This window comes from Adiantum capillus-veneris, chromosome 18 (genome assembly GCF_014529385.1).
Source record: "Adiantum capillus-veneris isolate H3 chromosome 18, ASM1452938v2, whole genome shotgun sequence".
Taxonomy (NCBI): domain Eukaryota; kingdom Viridiplantae; phylum Streptophyta; class Polypodiopsida; order Polypodiales; family Pteridaceae; genus Adiantum; species Adiantum capillus-veneris.
In genome coordinates, this window is record NC_140948.1 from 90,844,369 (window position 1) to 90,859,440 (window position 15,072).

A 15,072-nucleotide genomic window follows, 5' to 3' on the forward strand; every position below is an offset into this window, starting at 1 on the left:
CCACCATCACCATCACCGCAATCACCATGCTTGTCTTGAGCATGACCTCTACACCCTTGGCTATGGAAGATGAAGGGCAACTAAATGAAGGATGATGGCCATAACCCTCGTGCGAGTCTTCGCCATCAACTCCCACCTATCCGCCATGTGCTCTACCACTCTCTCCCTTCTCATTCCCCTACCCTATGCTCCCCATTTCATCGCCTTATTCTCTAAATAAAGCTTGAGGTTTTGTGAGTATGTTTTCTTGTAATGTTTTGCCCATGTGAGGTGTGCGGAATCGCCACCTAATCTTGTGTTTGGAGTGAGCTTGTGTATGTGTGAAGGGTGTGCGGATTCGCCATCCTTTTGTGGTGCCTAAGTACTAAGCCGCTATACCCTTTCCCTCACTCTCTCTCTCTCTCTCTCTCTCTCTCTCTCTCTCTCTCTCTCTCTCTCTCTCTCTCACTTGATCTCATTCCCTTTCCTCTTCATCATTACTCCCAAGCATCCATCTCTCTTGGATGAAAACTTTGTTATGGTGGTGTGTTGTTTGCGTCCTAGCCGCTGAAGCTAGGTGGTGCCCCTCTTTGCTTTACCATGACAGGCTCGAGGCGCGCCATTCGGTCCCCAGTGTTTTAGAGGCCGTCGGGGTTTGGGGTTCACTTTGCTCCCGTCAATGAGTATGTGCATATGCACTGACAAAAAAGTGAGGAGCGCTATTTTCAAAATCAGGGAGTTAGCAAGGCATCTCATATTTCTGTTCAACTAAACTTATCTATATAAAGTATACCTTCTTGTGTGTTAGGCTTGTAGATTTTGAGCTCTAAAGACATTGAAATAGATGCCATCCCTGCTCCTCAAATGGTTTCCGTGAAAACAGTGTGTACCATTGAGGATGCATTTCCTCGATCCATTCTTCGTAGTCAAGTAGTCAAGTCTACCTCTTGGTTCATGTGGTTGAGGAGATCGCTATATGTGGATTAGTGCATGCCTAATGGATGTTCTTTCAAGAGAGGATTTTAAAGACTAGTTTAAATATTTTGTACGACTACGGGTCCTATCATAGGCATGCATTGCCAAAGGATGGATTGTGAAAGAGGAATTTGTTTACATTTAAGACAGTAAATAGCAGTCCTTGAAGACTTTACCTTCATGTATTGGTAACCATGAAACTCGATCGAAGGTGAAGAAAGTACCATCTCAATGAAAAGACAATCCTAAGATGATGGATACTAAAACTCTTCACGAGCTGATGTCATCCCCTATCCGTTGTACACTAACTCTGTCAGAGTTATTGCAACTCAAACAACATCTTTGGGATGAGGTCAAGAAAAAATTGAAAACAATAGGGCTGATAATTCCGCCACCCAATGCTTCTCCAAACACACTGAAGACACAACCCTCAAAACAAACTAAACATGAGCCAGTACCAGTGAACAAGGTAGGGGATTATTGTGAAGGTGAAGAAGGAAATACTACCCTGCCGGTGGAGTACAAAGAGGTTAAGTCGATAGCAATATTGGATAGTGGGGCTGGAATAGCCATAGCTACCAAAGCAATGTGGAAAAATTGGGGAAAACCTCCTCTCCAAAAGACTAAAATGAAACTTCAGTTGGCAGATGGGTATCTGGAAAGACCCATTGGCATCTTGGAGCAGATTGTGGTAACCTCTTGCAGAATTGCATATGAACACACTTTTGCTATTATGAATTTCGATGAGAGCAGCAATTTCGATATCATCTTGGGAAGACCATTCATGCATCATGTCATAAAATCTAATATCTAATATCTAACCAACCCAAATGATTTTCTCATATTAAACTGATCACTTAATGTGGGAGAATAAATAGAAACAAGGGTTAAGATATAGACATGTGCTTATAGATCTATCTCAACACGGGGCCAATGGTAAAGGCGCCCAAATGAGAGATGGTCTATCAAAGAGCAAGGTACAATGGAGCATAAGACCTTAGTGTTAGCTTCATTGCAGACCTCCAATAATGTGTGTAAAAGTCCTTAGATCTAGGACCATAGTCAAGCTAGGTCTGAGCTTGAGGTGGGAACCTGGCCCAAGCTCGAGGTGCTTGTCCTGCTTGAAGTGCTTGTCGTGCTTGAGGTGCTTGATTAAGGTGCTTGAGGTACTTGACCTATTGCATGATTAAGGTGTTTGAGGTGCTTGACCTGCTGCATGATTAACGTGCTTGAGGTGCTTTGACATGCTTGCCTGAGATGCTTGTGGGAACACCCCTAGTCCAAGTGCTTAGTCATGCTTGATGACTAAGGTGCTTGAGCACCCAAGGTCAAAAAGATCCCTACAAAGAGGGGGGCGAGCCCTTTTCTTAGGGGTTAGAAAGAGAACACACACACACACTCTCAAGGAAATCCCAAGCTTAAAGAGGCAGCAGGGACACATGGCAAGCCCCTACCCATGTTACCTCCATGAGGTGCTTGAACCCTATTGGCTAGGATTAAAAGGGGTCCAATGATAATTTACAACAATTATCTAATTGTTTTTGCATTTATCAAATCCTCTCTCTCTCAGGGGAAAGGGGGACACTTGTCCCAAGACTACACCTATTGCTAGAAATGGCCCAAGATTTTGATTGGCTAGGCTTGGCATGAGCCAATGAGCTTCAATGATGAGCTAGAAGAGGGGGTCGACCTAGCAAGGAGTGGGGTTGCTTGCAGGGTATACTCACCCACACTCACTCACAAACACTCTCATTGTGTGCTATGCAAAGTGCAAGAGCTCCCTCTCCTTTTCCAAGCACGTAGAGGTTGAGAGCCTACACCAACACTCTTGCATATGGAGTGCAAATCCAACCAAGAGCCATGCTTCAATGCTTAAGCTTTCCATCTCCTTCTTCTTCATTACTATGCTATATATATGTGTGTGTGTGTGTGTGTGTGTGTGTGTGTGTGTATTTGGGTTATCAAAAGAGATACATGAAACCTGACTCAACCAAAACAAAATTGAAAAAGGATAACACACAAAAACCAAAAAAAGAGAGCAATTCTGAGAAATCGACGAAGTTATCCAAAATGGAGCGCAAAATCAAATACAATGAACTGAAGCGAGCCTTGAAGGAAGTTTGTACAATAGAAATGGAAACTGAAGAGGAATCAAACGATGATAAATTTGATGCACCTTCCACTACAAGAAGTATACTATTAAAGATAGGAAAATCGTGGTGCAAAAACCCAAACGAGATCCCAAAGAACCAGGAACTTCATAGGATGGGCCTAAAAAAGCCAAATGCATCAACTTAGCAGAACCAAGTGAGGATCCTAAACCGGCATACATTTCCACAGACCTTATGACAAAGAAGAGCGACTTCTAGTCGATACGCTCAGACAATACAAAGATGTCTTTGCATGGTCATACGAAGATCTAAAGGGGATAGATCCTGAGATCTGTCACAGCACACGATACCCCTTAAGAGTGATGCCAGACCACGCAGACAACGTCCTTACACATACAATGAAACTTTTGCCAAGAAAATTAACGAAGAGATAGAAAAACTTAAGGATGCCGAGTATATCTACGAGATTGAACACACGGATTGGGTGTCCCCTATTGTGGTAGTACCCAAAAATAATAGCAAACTCCGTGTCTGTGTAAACATCAAACAGGTAAATACAGCCACCAGCAGGGATAACTATCCACTACCAATAACGGATCATGTTATTGAGAGGGTAGCAGGGAAAGGGGCCTATAGTTTTTTGGATGGGTTCTCATGCTACAATAAATTGACAATTAAAGCAGAAGATCATCATAAGATAGCTTTTGCAACAGAGTGGGGTATATTTGCCTACAGGGTAATGCCTTTCGGCTTGACCAATGCCCCTGCTACATTTCAAAGACTAATGAGTCACGCATTCAAGGAATATCTCAAACAATTTTTGGAGATTTACATGGATGATCTTTGTGTTCACTCTCATCAAATAAGTGACCACATAAATCATCTAGAAAAAGTCTTTGAAAAATGCAAAATGTCTCGTATTTGCTTAAACCCGGAAAAATATGTCTTCATGGTAAGACAAGGTAAAATTTTGGGCCACATTGTGTCCAAAAACGGAATTTCAACTGATCAAGAGAAGGTACAAATAATTGCTGCACTACCGAGACCAACGAAGATGAAAGAAGTGCAGGCATTTATGGGGCATTGCGGGTACTACAGGCATTTCATATACATGTATGTTGTAATAGCTAAGCCATCGTACGCCCTCATTGCTAAGTTCGAATGGACGGAAGAATGCGAGCAAGCTTTCCAAAAATTGAAGCAGCACTTAATTTTTGCTCCAATTTTGCAAGCCCCTGGCTGGAGCAAAATCTTTCATGTTCATGTTGATGCATCAGCCTATGCCATCGGATGCATATTAGCCCAGCCAGGAGAGAAAAAAATGGATTTTTCCATTTGCTGCTCTAGTCGGCAGCTAAACAACGCAGAACAACAGCTAAAATGTATTTTTCCATTTGCTACTCTAGTCGGCAGCTCTACCTTCTTGCAAACAAGTTTGTTTTCTTTGTGGATCACCAAGCACTGCTATATCTAGTAAATAAACCTTGCAACACTAGAAGAACTGCTCGCTGGTTTATACTATTTCTTGAGTTTGACTTCAGGGTAGTCGTAAACAAGGGGACTACACACACGAGCAGATCATCTTTCACGACTGTTTCACGGAGAAGCACCTGAGGGTGTCGATGATGATCTTCCTGATTTGTACCTGTTTAACATTGAAATGGTCCCGAGATGGAGTGAAGAGGTCATTCCTCTACTCACAATCGGGTCATTACAGATACAAAGACAACCATCAATTATACATCAAACACAAAATCTCCAGCTTTTAGCAGGACAACTGTACAAACACAGTAAGGATGGGATATTGAGACTATGTGTACAGCCCGAAGAATCCACCTACTACCACAAACAGGCTCATATAAAAAAAATGGGATTTTACAATGGAGAAACGTAGACAGGCCAAAGGCTAAAGGGACTGGGAGTCTACTGGCCAAACATGGAACACAGTGTCCATACATATGTAAAATCATGTGATAGCTGTACAAAACAAACTCCAGTGGAACATGCCACCCTATTTCGAGTAGTACAAGCACCCAAATGGAGTACGCACATGGTTAAGTACTTAAAAAACAAGACCTTCCCAGAGGAATGGTGCAAGGCAAGAATGAAAACTGTACAAGAAGAGGCCAAACACTATCTGCTCATTGCCAACCAACTGTATAGGCGGGGAAAGGACAAACAACTATGGTTGTGTGCTACAAAAAGCGAATATTACATTATCTTAGATCAAGCACACTCAGGGCATCCAGGGGGACATTTCTCTGCTGATAAAACGGAAAAGCTCGTGCTACACTCAGGCATATGGTGGCCAACCCTGTTTATGGATGCAGAGACATATGTCAAACAATGTGATGAATGTCAACGCACAAAACCACCCCTACAGAGAGATGAAATGCCACTGAGGCCAATGATGGGGGTACGTGCTTTTGCCAAATGGGACATTAACTTCATTGGTCCCATCATACCTCCAGAATATAGGACGCACAGTACATCATAGTAGCAACAGACTACATGATAAAATGGGCGAAAGCAAAGACGACCCAAAAAAAAGATGCAAGAACTACAGCTCGGTTCCTTTTCGAACACATCTTTACAAGATATGGACTACCTATCAAAATAGTGAGTGATAGAGGAACACACTTTTTAAACGACGTCATTGAAATCCTCCTTGATGAATTCATGGTGGTCCATCGCAAATCAGCACCTTATCATCCGCAAGCTAACAGACAAGCAGAGAGTACCAACAAAATCTTATGCACCGTACTCACTAAAATAGTCAATGACTCAAGAAATGATTGGGATCAGAAGCTACACACAGCCTTATGGACTTACAGAGTAGCTTTTAAAACTTTCATTGGCACGACTCCCTTTAACCTGGTATTCGGGATTAATGTGATTCTACCATTGGAATTCCTAATCAAAACCCTAAGAGTGGCAACACAATTAGGATGGACGGCATCGGAGAGACTAGACACCCTGGAACAATTAGATGAAACCCGACTAAGAGCGTTAGTTGGGATATATGCTCAAAAAAAACAAATGAAGACTTTCCATGATCAACACTTGATTGGCAAGGATTCCAAAAAGGGGATTACGTTTTAATGTATACCCTCAAACAACACTCCAAAAAACTCAAAAAGCGAGGGATGGGGCCTTTTGTAATGCATGACATGTCACAAAGTGGCGCCATCAAGCTTGCAACATTAGCAGGCAAGGAGATGCCTAATTGGACAAGTGGTTGTAGGTTAAAGAAATATCTTCCTCCGCTGACACCAGAAGAACTCGCAACAATACATGCAGCAGCTCAGCGCACAAGTCAAGCACATGACATTCGAGAACAGGCACAGCAGGAAGCCAAAATGAGAATATTAAAACTCAAGGAGCAAGCAAACTTTCATAGAAAAGCACAACAGAACGATGCTATCGATACTACTCCGATAGCATCCATACAAATGGCAGCTACATGGTTAGGATGAATGGATCTACGCATTAATTTACATCTTGCCGATGGCACCACCGAGCGAGCATTAGTGGATACTAGGGCCAGAGCTAATGTTGTTAACTATTCCACTTTTAGAAAATCATGCGGGAGCCTCTAATGCCAAACACTATGGCATTCAAAGTAGCAAACAAAGGCACTATGGAAAGTCTGGGCCACATAAATTTACCAATCACCATTGATGGAACAGTTTATCCGCATCAGTTTCATGTGGTCGACGATCAGCATCTTAACAAAATAATTATTCTAGGACTGTCGTGGATGCGCACTTATCAAGCCACGCCAAACTGGCAGGACAATACCTTACTGCTCAAACAAACTCGCTCAAACCAGGCCTCTTCTCGAAGATCCACAAGCAAGCAATTTCAGTGGCAACCAAAACAAAGCCCTCAAGCAAAACAACCAGCAACATCCCAACTTCTGCAGGTCACCGTCAAACACAGGGTGCGTCGTCTACAATTACTACTATTTGGACCACGCAGCTTCAATGTGACCTCGCCACCACCAGCCACTAAACATATGGTTCAGCACCTCTCTCTTGCACAGCATTTTGTTTCCCCATTCATATCCTCCATCCGCATCATAGAGCCACATTATATGGCTATGCATAGACACGTGCTTTGTTCCCATGCACTCTAACACATGTTTGTCTAGGATGACTCACTCTAGGAAGGGAGGAAAATGCGGTAGGATTATCATTTGTACATATTATTTCTTTTTTTCTTTCCCTTTCCTTTCTTTTTCTTTAAAACAAGTTTTTAAGAGCCTTATATACTCTTAGCCGACATAATCATAAGCCATACCGTCACCATCTAATACCAGGATAAGAATATGTATGTAAGGGAGATTACAATAATTTTGGCTAATTTTTGGCCAACTAATAATAATTGTAAATAATTTTCTTTTACAAAAAAACAAAAAACAATAGATAATCAACAAAAAATTGATAAGTCGAGCCAGGAAAGTCGGAATTGACTTTTAAAAGCAAACACCAAAACTTCAAAGCAAGGACTTCGAACATGGAAAATATGGAAAGACTCGACACAAGATGGATTTTGAGCCAACTTCTAAAGGATCAAAACTGCAGATCGAACGCCATTTTTCAACCGAGTGTCAGAATGATGAACGGTTCAAACCGCATGTGATATGAACAACAAGATTTGACCAATGGAGGTAAGTATAAACGGGGCATTCCAGGTAGACTAGGAATAGATAGTCAAATGGGGCAACATAAGCTCATTTGCATTCAGAGAGAGAGAGAGAGAGAGAGAGAGCCACAGAACCATAGATTTTTTGGATTTGTTTATGCCCGTTGTGATCACCTCGGTAGATCTTACTACGCCAGATTTGACATGTATGATCATTCACCTTGCAAGAACATGTGTGTGCGTCCCATACTGCATCAACATTGCCAAAACAACAGATCAGAGCAGTACAAAGTCACAAAACCGCAAACTAACAGGGCTAATAAGGGAATTCCAAAACTCATCAAAAACCAAAAATCTTTCACCAGTAGACCCCAAATAGCTGGCAGAATCAGGCAAGACAAAAACAGGAGCAAAAGGTGGTGGAACATGGATCGCGATCCATGTTCCTCAAACCCTAAAATTAGAGAAAATTGTACAGGAGCACCCATAGATGGCCAGGAACAAACTCCTATAACTGGATTTTCAAAATTCATCCCAACATGGATCCCGATCCATGTTCCTTTTTGCCAAATACAGGGCAGGAGTGGCTCACTAGCTGGGGAATGCAAAAATAGTACTGGTGCTGCAAAAATAATCACAAAAATTTCTCTTAAGATCATCCAATCCTCCTAGTTTGCTACCTTCAGTCTGAAATGGTCTTTTGGTCATTTTCAAAGGGGAAAAGGGTAGGATCCCAGAAAAAACTCAAGGAGAGGTCAAATGCTGGGATGCCAGCAAACTTTATGAAGAATGGCTTAAGGTAGAGTTCTTGACGAGTTTTCAAATTGCTACTTAAGCCAATTGGGAGACTTCACCTCTCCTCGAAGCCTATCAACAAGGAAATGTAACTTAAGGATGGTTATAAGATCAAAACCAAGCAAAGGATTACTTGCAAAATGGTGAAAATTGTAGGAATCAATTTGTCCCCTCAAATGGATTCAATTTTGGAATTTGACAGGGAGCCAGTCAAAGCTCTGAACTACATACCTAAATCGTCGGGAATCAAGGCAATGAAAGATATCAAGCAAAACATGTACCCAAAAATGGTGGCAAGAAATAGATATGGTCAAAACGGAAAAAGCATGGCCATAAACTAGAAAATGGGGCAAACTAAGAAAAAACATGTCCAAATTTGAAATATTTCACCAGTGTACTAGGAAAACCTATAGGAACATATGTGCACGGAAACTGTGTCAGAATTCCTCCCAACATGGATCGCGATCCATGTACCTTTTTGCCCAATCAAAGAAAAATCCATATCATCTGATCCAGTATGTTCAAGAAAGCCAAGCCATAAAGTTTCAAGCCATTTGAATTCCAAAATCCATTTCAAAATGCCAAAAATCTTTAGGTCTGCAAAGAAGTCCTAAAATTTAGCCCAAGTGTCAAACCATTGATCCAAATCCCAAAAATTTTGGACCAAGGCATCATCTAGATAAACCCTACTAGATGGTATCATCATATTTCCAAAATGTTGCCCAACATGATCGCAATCCATGTTCCTCAAACCCTAAATCCAGAGAAAATTGCACAGTAGCATCTCTATATGCCCAGGAACAACTTCCCTTAGTTGGAATTTCAAAATTCTTCCCAACATGGATCGTGATCCATGTTCCTTTTTGCCAAAATTCATCTGTTACTTTATATCCTTGTGCCTACAGTAATCCTAGATGCACTGGTGAAGTTTGGTAAAATTTGGGGTAGTTTTGACAAAGTTATGCTCATTTTGCATTTTATGGTCAAGTTTGCAACTTTTTGAGAGTTCTGATCAATAGCTAAAACCTCGTTTCATTGCTAATATTGACCACAAGATGCCTCAAAGAAAAGCACAAAGGGAGTGGAATGTTGCACCTTATGAGATAACAGATATCTCCTCAAATGAGAAATCTCATATCACAGAACAGGTGCTCGAAGCAATATCGGCTAACATCTTCATTGGAAGGTTTCAAGGCGCAGATGGAGAAATAGTAAAGGCCACTATCTTTCCATGGGAAATGTAGACATTGCACCAAAATCCAGAAGTGCAAGCAAGGTGCAGGTGCCTACAATTAGACAGCTTCCTACAATTACCTCCTTGGGGAACGGACTTCACACAAGCTCATGAGCTCATAAGTTCAATTCAGTTGTACAATGGGGAAGAAACTCTGAATGACAAGGATGGGGCAGTAGTTAAGGTAAAGATCATAGCAGAAATAATCAATATAGCCCTCCACCTACAGCAAGGGATGCACAATCTTAGACAAAGGAAATAGATAATGATAAAGCCTTCCTGAAGCAACAAGGCCACAAGCTGACATATCAAGATTTGATATACTCACAAACCGAATTGCCGTTGCGCCTTATATCGCAACACTTCAAAGTGCAAAAGCCCCCCAGATATAGAGAACCATTGTTGCACATGGCAGTAGTAATGGCAATGGGCTTGGCAGAGAGAAGAGTGGTCAGTTGCAACTTCATCAATTATCTTCTTGACAACATTGTTGAAGAAAACCTAAAGGGGAGCCAAAGAAGCAAGTCCTACATGAACGCAGGACCAATACTGATGTGTATTGCCTATCAGGCACACTGGGGATGATTGATGATCTACCACCAGCCAAAGCGCAGATAGATCTGATCCACATATCTAAAAGAGTAGTAAGACCTATGGTAGGACCTTCCACCATGCCGAAACCAGAAGTTAAGTAGACGAGGCAAAGCTCAACCTTAAGATATTCTGACAGCAAAAAGACAGAGTCAAATGCTCGAAGCAGCCAGGAAGCTGGGTCCCAATAGAGAGACACTCCTTTGAAGTACGAGTCTTTAGAGGAGGAGCACGACAGCCAATACACTCTAGGATATACACGATTGAGAAATAAAATTGTACATGTGGCAGAAGCTATTTCCATTACTCATGCCAGGACGACAATGGAAGAAGCACATGCATTGAGGGAAAGGCTCCGCCAACAGAAGCATGAAGAAAAACGCACCCAAGGAACAAAATCTGATGATGAAAAAGAGGAGGAAGAATAAGGAAACATTCCACTACTACGCAGGCAGACAGCTGCTTTAGAAAGGATCAAGCAGCAAAAAAGATAGGAAGCTCAGGAAAAATGTGAGATTGCTATCACCATGCGGCAACGAATCCATAACGAACTCAAGTGAAAAATGGAGCAAAGGGGAAAAAAAGAAGCAAAGAAACCACACGTTGATGGTCTCGAATCATCTGACGAATCTATTCGAAGTAAAAAAGAGGAAGAAAACTCACAAGGGGAGGAACAACAAGACACGCATGACCAGCCCAGTCCGGAGTATGATTCTCCCAAGGACACTGGGGCACCTCCAGAGACTGCGGTAAAAGCGAAAGAAAAAGTTGAAGACTTGCTAAAGGGAGGAGCGGAGAAGAGGCAGTCGAAACTAAATGCAGATCAAGAAACGGAGTCAACACAACCAAAGCCCACCACAACCTCTGCGGCTCTAGAAGACCCGAAACATAAAGAAAAGAAAATTGATGAGGCTGAAAAATTAGATCAGGGCCAAAAAAGCCAAAAGGGACCAAGATCGCCTCGATCACAAGCTCTAATGGAGGAAGGAGCGGAAATCGTCAAGTCCTTTGGCATTGATGCTCACTTAGAGCAAATCAAGCTCCAGTTTCAATGTCAAAGGGCTCTTTACAATTTGCGAGAACTGGAGTTGGAAGATACGAAAAAAGAAGCTTCTAAGGCAACAGAAGATTCCCTGTAGCTAAAGCAAAGAATAGAGACATTAGAGAAAGCTGGGCTCTAGGCCCAATCGGAGTTGCAAAGGGAACAAGAAAATGTAGCCTACTATTACAAGGAGGTGCAACAGTTTAACGAGGCAAACTCCGCACTGCAAGTCGACCAGCAACGCCTCGAGGAGGATCTAACCAAAGAAAGAGAACAAAATGAGAAGATGCAAGGTTCATATGTTGTGGTTAGCAGGACTCTGACTCAACTCCTTGCCATACAAGAGACCCCCTCCTCCTCAACGACGACTACAAGATCTACCTCCCATTAGGAGAAACTTGGACTCAATTTTGGGCCCTGTAAGAAACACCAACTCAGCATAGAGAGAGGTAATTTTGAAAAATACAAAAGTATTTTTTTGGAATTCTATTTCTCATAGTATATACGTAAAATTTTCTCGATCACTTAAATGCATGCTCGTACAAAGTGGTTTTTGAAAGCCCAACTTAAGTGTACACAAAAATCCATGTCTGTGAATTTTAATGAGTGATGTGATGTGCGATGAGAGAAAACACATAAGAGATGTTTTCAAAATACAAAAAGAATACCATAGATGCATCCGAATCATCCAAAAACCTTTGGATAGCACTTTAAAACGCTGAAATCTGACGTCTCTAGCTCGAGATGTAGCATTTTAAAGCCTAGGGCCTCATGAGGTCAGTACCAAGCGAATAGAGACCCTTGAGGGGGTGTAAAAGTTTCTCAATCACTTAAATGCATGCTCGTACAAAATGGTTTTTGAGAGCCCAACTTAAGTGTACACAAAAATCCATGTCTGTGAATTTTAATGAGTGATGTGATGTGCGATGAGAGAAAACACATAAGAGATGTTTTCAAAATACATAAAGAATACCATAGATATCCGAACCGTCCAAAAACCTTAGGATAGCACTTTAAAACGCTGAAATTTGACGTCTCTAGCTCGACATATAGCATTTTAAAGCATGGGGCCTCATGAGGTCAATACCAAGCGAATAGAGGCCCTTGAGGGGCTTAGGGCCTCATGAGGTCAGAACCAAGCGAATAGAGGTCCCAGAGACCCCTCAAGGGCCTCTATTTGCTTGGTTCTGACTCCGTAGTCTTAAATAGTACCTATCAATCACTATCAAGTACGATCTGTTTGAATTTGAATTACAAGTACTTCATAAAAAGGTGATTGATGCTTGGTGCAAGATGCACAAGTACAAGTACTTCACTTTATAGGATAGCAACAGTGGGTCATAAAAAGGCGTTCGGTGCTTGTGCAAGATGTCGCTATCAAGCGCCTTACTTTTCTGATGATAGTGACAATATTACCAAAATGGTTTTCATAAATATTTTCAAAATGAGAAAAAGGGCTTTTTCTACGTAGCGTTAGCTTTCTCTCATATTGGATAAGGAGCATTCTCTCACTAGAGCTAAAAGGCCCAAAAATGAGTCCATTTCTTTCATAATGTTAAACCAAGAGATTAAAGATTTAAAAGAAGCCCTCGTTCAGGAAAAGTATGAAAGACAGATCATGACAGCATGACATAGGTCCCTACAACGAGCCAAAGATGAAGAAATCGATGAATTCAGGACGCAGTTGGCTGAGGCAAGAGGGGACTTAGAGACTCTGTGGGCCAATCAAACAAAGCATCAACAAGCCCCAGTAGACTTTGAGCAAGAACAAACAGAGGTGCCCACTACCAGCACGAGAAAAGCAACGCACGAATCTGCAGATCCAGCCACGACATCCACTTCAGAGTCGGCCAAGGATGAAATTCAGTGTTGGATCTCAGAAGTAAAGGATCCCTTGCACAAAGCCTATCTACAGTATGAACTGAAAGTGCTAGAATCGACTGTCCTCCTCATGAGTACTCCAGATGAGGTGGTAAAGAACCTCGGGCATGAGATGATCGCCCTGCCACCACTGATGTGGCAAGAGGCTAGATTATGGCAGCAGAAATTGCGACCAAAACTTGAACCAAACAGCAGAGGGGATTACAGGGAGGTTCCTGTCACAGCACTTAAAATCCAGACAATCATCGATAATCAACCCCTCTGGCGAAAGAAATGGTTTGAGCAGAGACCAAGAGATGAAACTTATTACAGGAACGCTCCCCAGCATCTCAAGATCGACCCAACTTACTGTCCCATTGACGGGAGCAAAGAGAACCCCGAACCCCCGACGGCCTCTAAAACACCGGGGACCGAATGGCACGCCTCGAGCCTGTCACGGTAACGCAAACAGGGGGCACCTAGCTTCAGCGGCTAGGATGCAAACAACACACCACCATAACAAAGTTTTCATCCAAGAGAGATGGATGCTTGGGAGTAATGATGAAGAGGAAAGGGAATGAGATCAAGTGAGAGAGAGAGAGAGAGAGAGAGAGAGAGAGAGAGAGAGAGTGAGGGAGGGGGTATAGCGGCTTAGTACTTAGGCACCACAAAAGGATGGCGAATCCTCACACCCTTCACACATACACAAGCTCACTCCAAACACAAGATTAGGTGGCGATTCCTCACACCTCACATGGGCAAAACATTGCAAGAAAACATACTCACAAAACATCAAGCTTTATTTAGAGAATAAGGCGATGAAATGGGGAGCATAGGGTAGGGGAATGAGAAGGGAGAGAGTGGTAGAGCACATAGCGGATAAGTGGGAGTTGATGGCGAAGACTCGCATGAGGGTTATGGCCATCATCCTTCATTTAGTTGCCCTTCATCTCCCATAGCCATGGGTGTAGAGGTCATGCTCAAGACAAGCATGGTGATTGCGGTGATGGTGATGGTGATGGTGTGTGTGTGTGTGTGTGTGCACTAGGCACACACAATGCATAGTGTGTTCTTTGGTGATGTTGTGTGTGTATAGTGTGATGGTGACCCCTCTTTATATAGGGGAGGAGGGGGGAGAAATTCTAGAATTTAGAAATGAAGAAATCATTATCTACATAGGCCATGTGACTGTGGGCCCCACTTGTCTGGCTGTGTGTATATGTGCCAAAACAGCAGTCTCATGAGAGAGAGACTAAGAGAGAGAGATGGGTTGATGAAAAAAAGTGAGAGGTGACATGGATAATAAAGTAATTACAAGAGGGGAGAGAAGGGAGTGTGTTCAGAGGTGAATCTGTGTGCAGATGTGTGTGAACACAAGAAAAATCAGGTAACCACCAGGTGGGGATGGGTCTGTGGGCACCTTTTTCAGTGAAACTGAGTGTGTGTGAGTGTGGGGGAGGTTATTTAGCTACAAGACAAGAGACATGGCGCCCTTTAGAGAGAGGGGGGGGTATTTGGGTCATGGGATATGATAGGAGAGAGAAAGGGGGGGTGGGGTATACTATTTTGGAAGATAGGATAAGTTGCATGTGAGTTAGGGTGCATTATTGGTGAGTTAGAATGCATTATTGGTGAGAGGTGGGGTAGCTTGAGGGGAGAGCGAAAGGAGAAAGGACAAGGGGAGGAGAGAGGGAGTTGACCTTTTGAGTGGAGGAGAGGAAAAGGGACACACGGCGGGGCATCAGTGAAGAAAAAGGAGGCAAGGTGGGGATGGGCTGTCCCGCAGGCATGAGGTGGCCTATTTTACCTTTCTCATATATTTACATAATCATACTTTA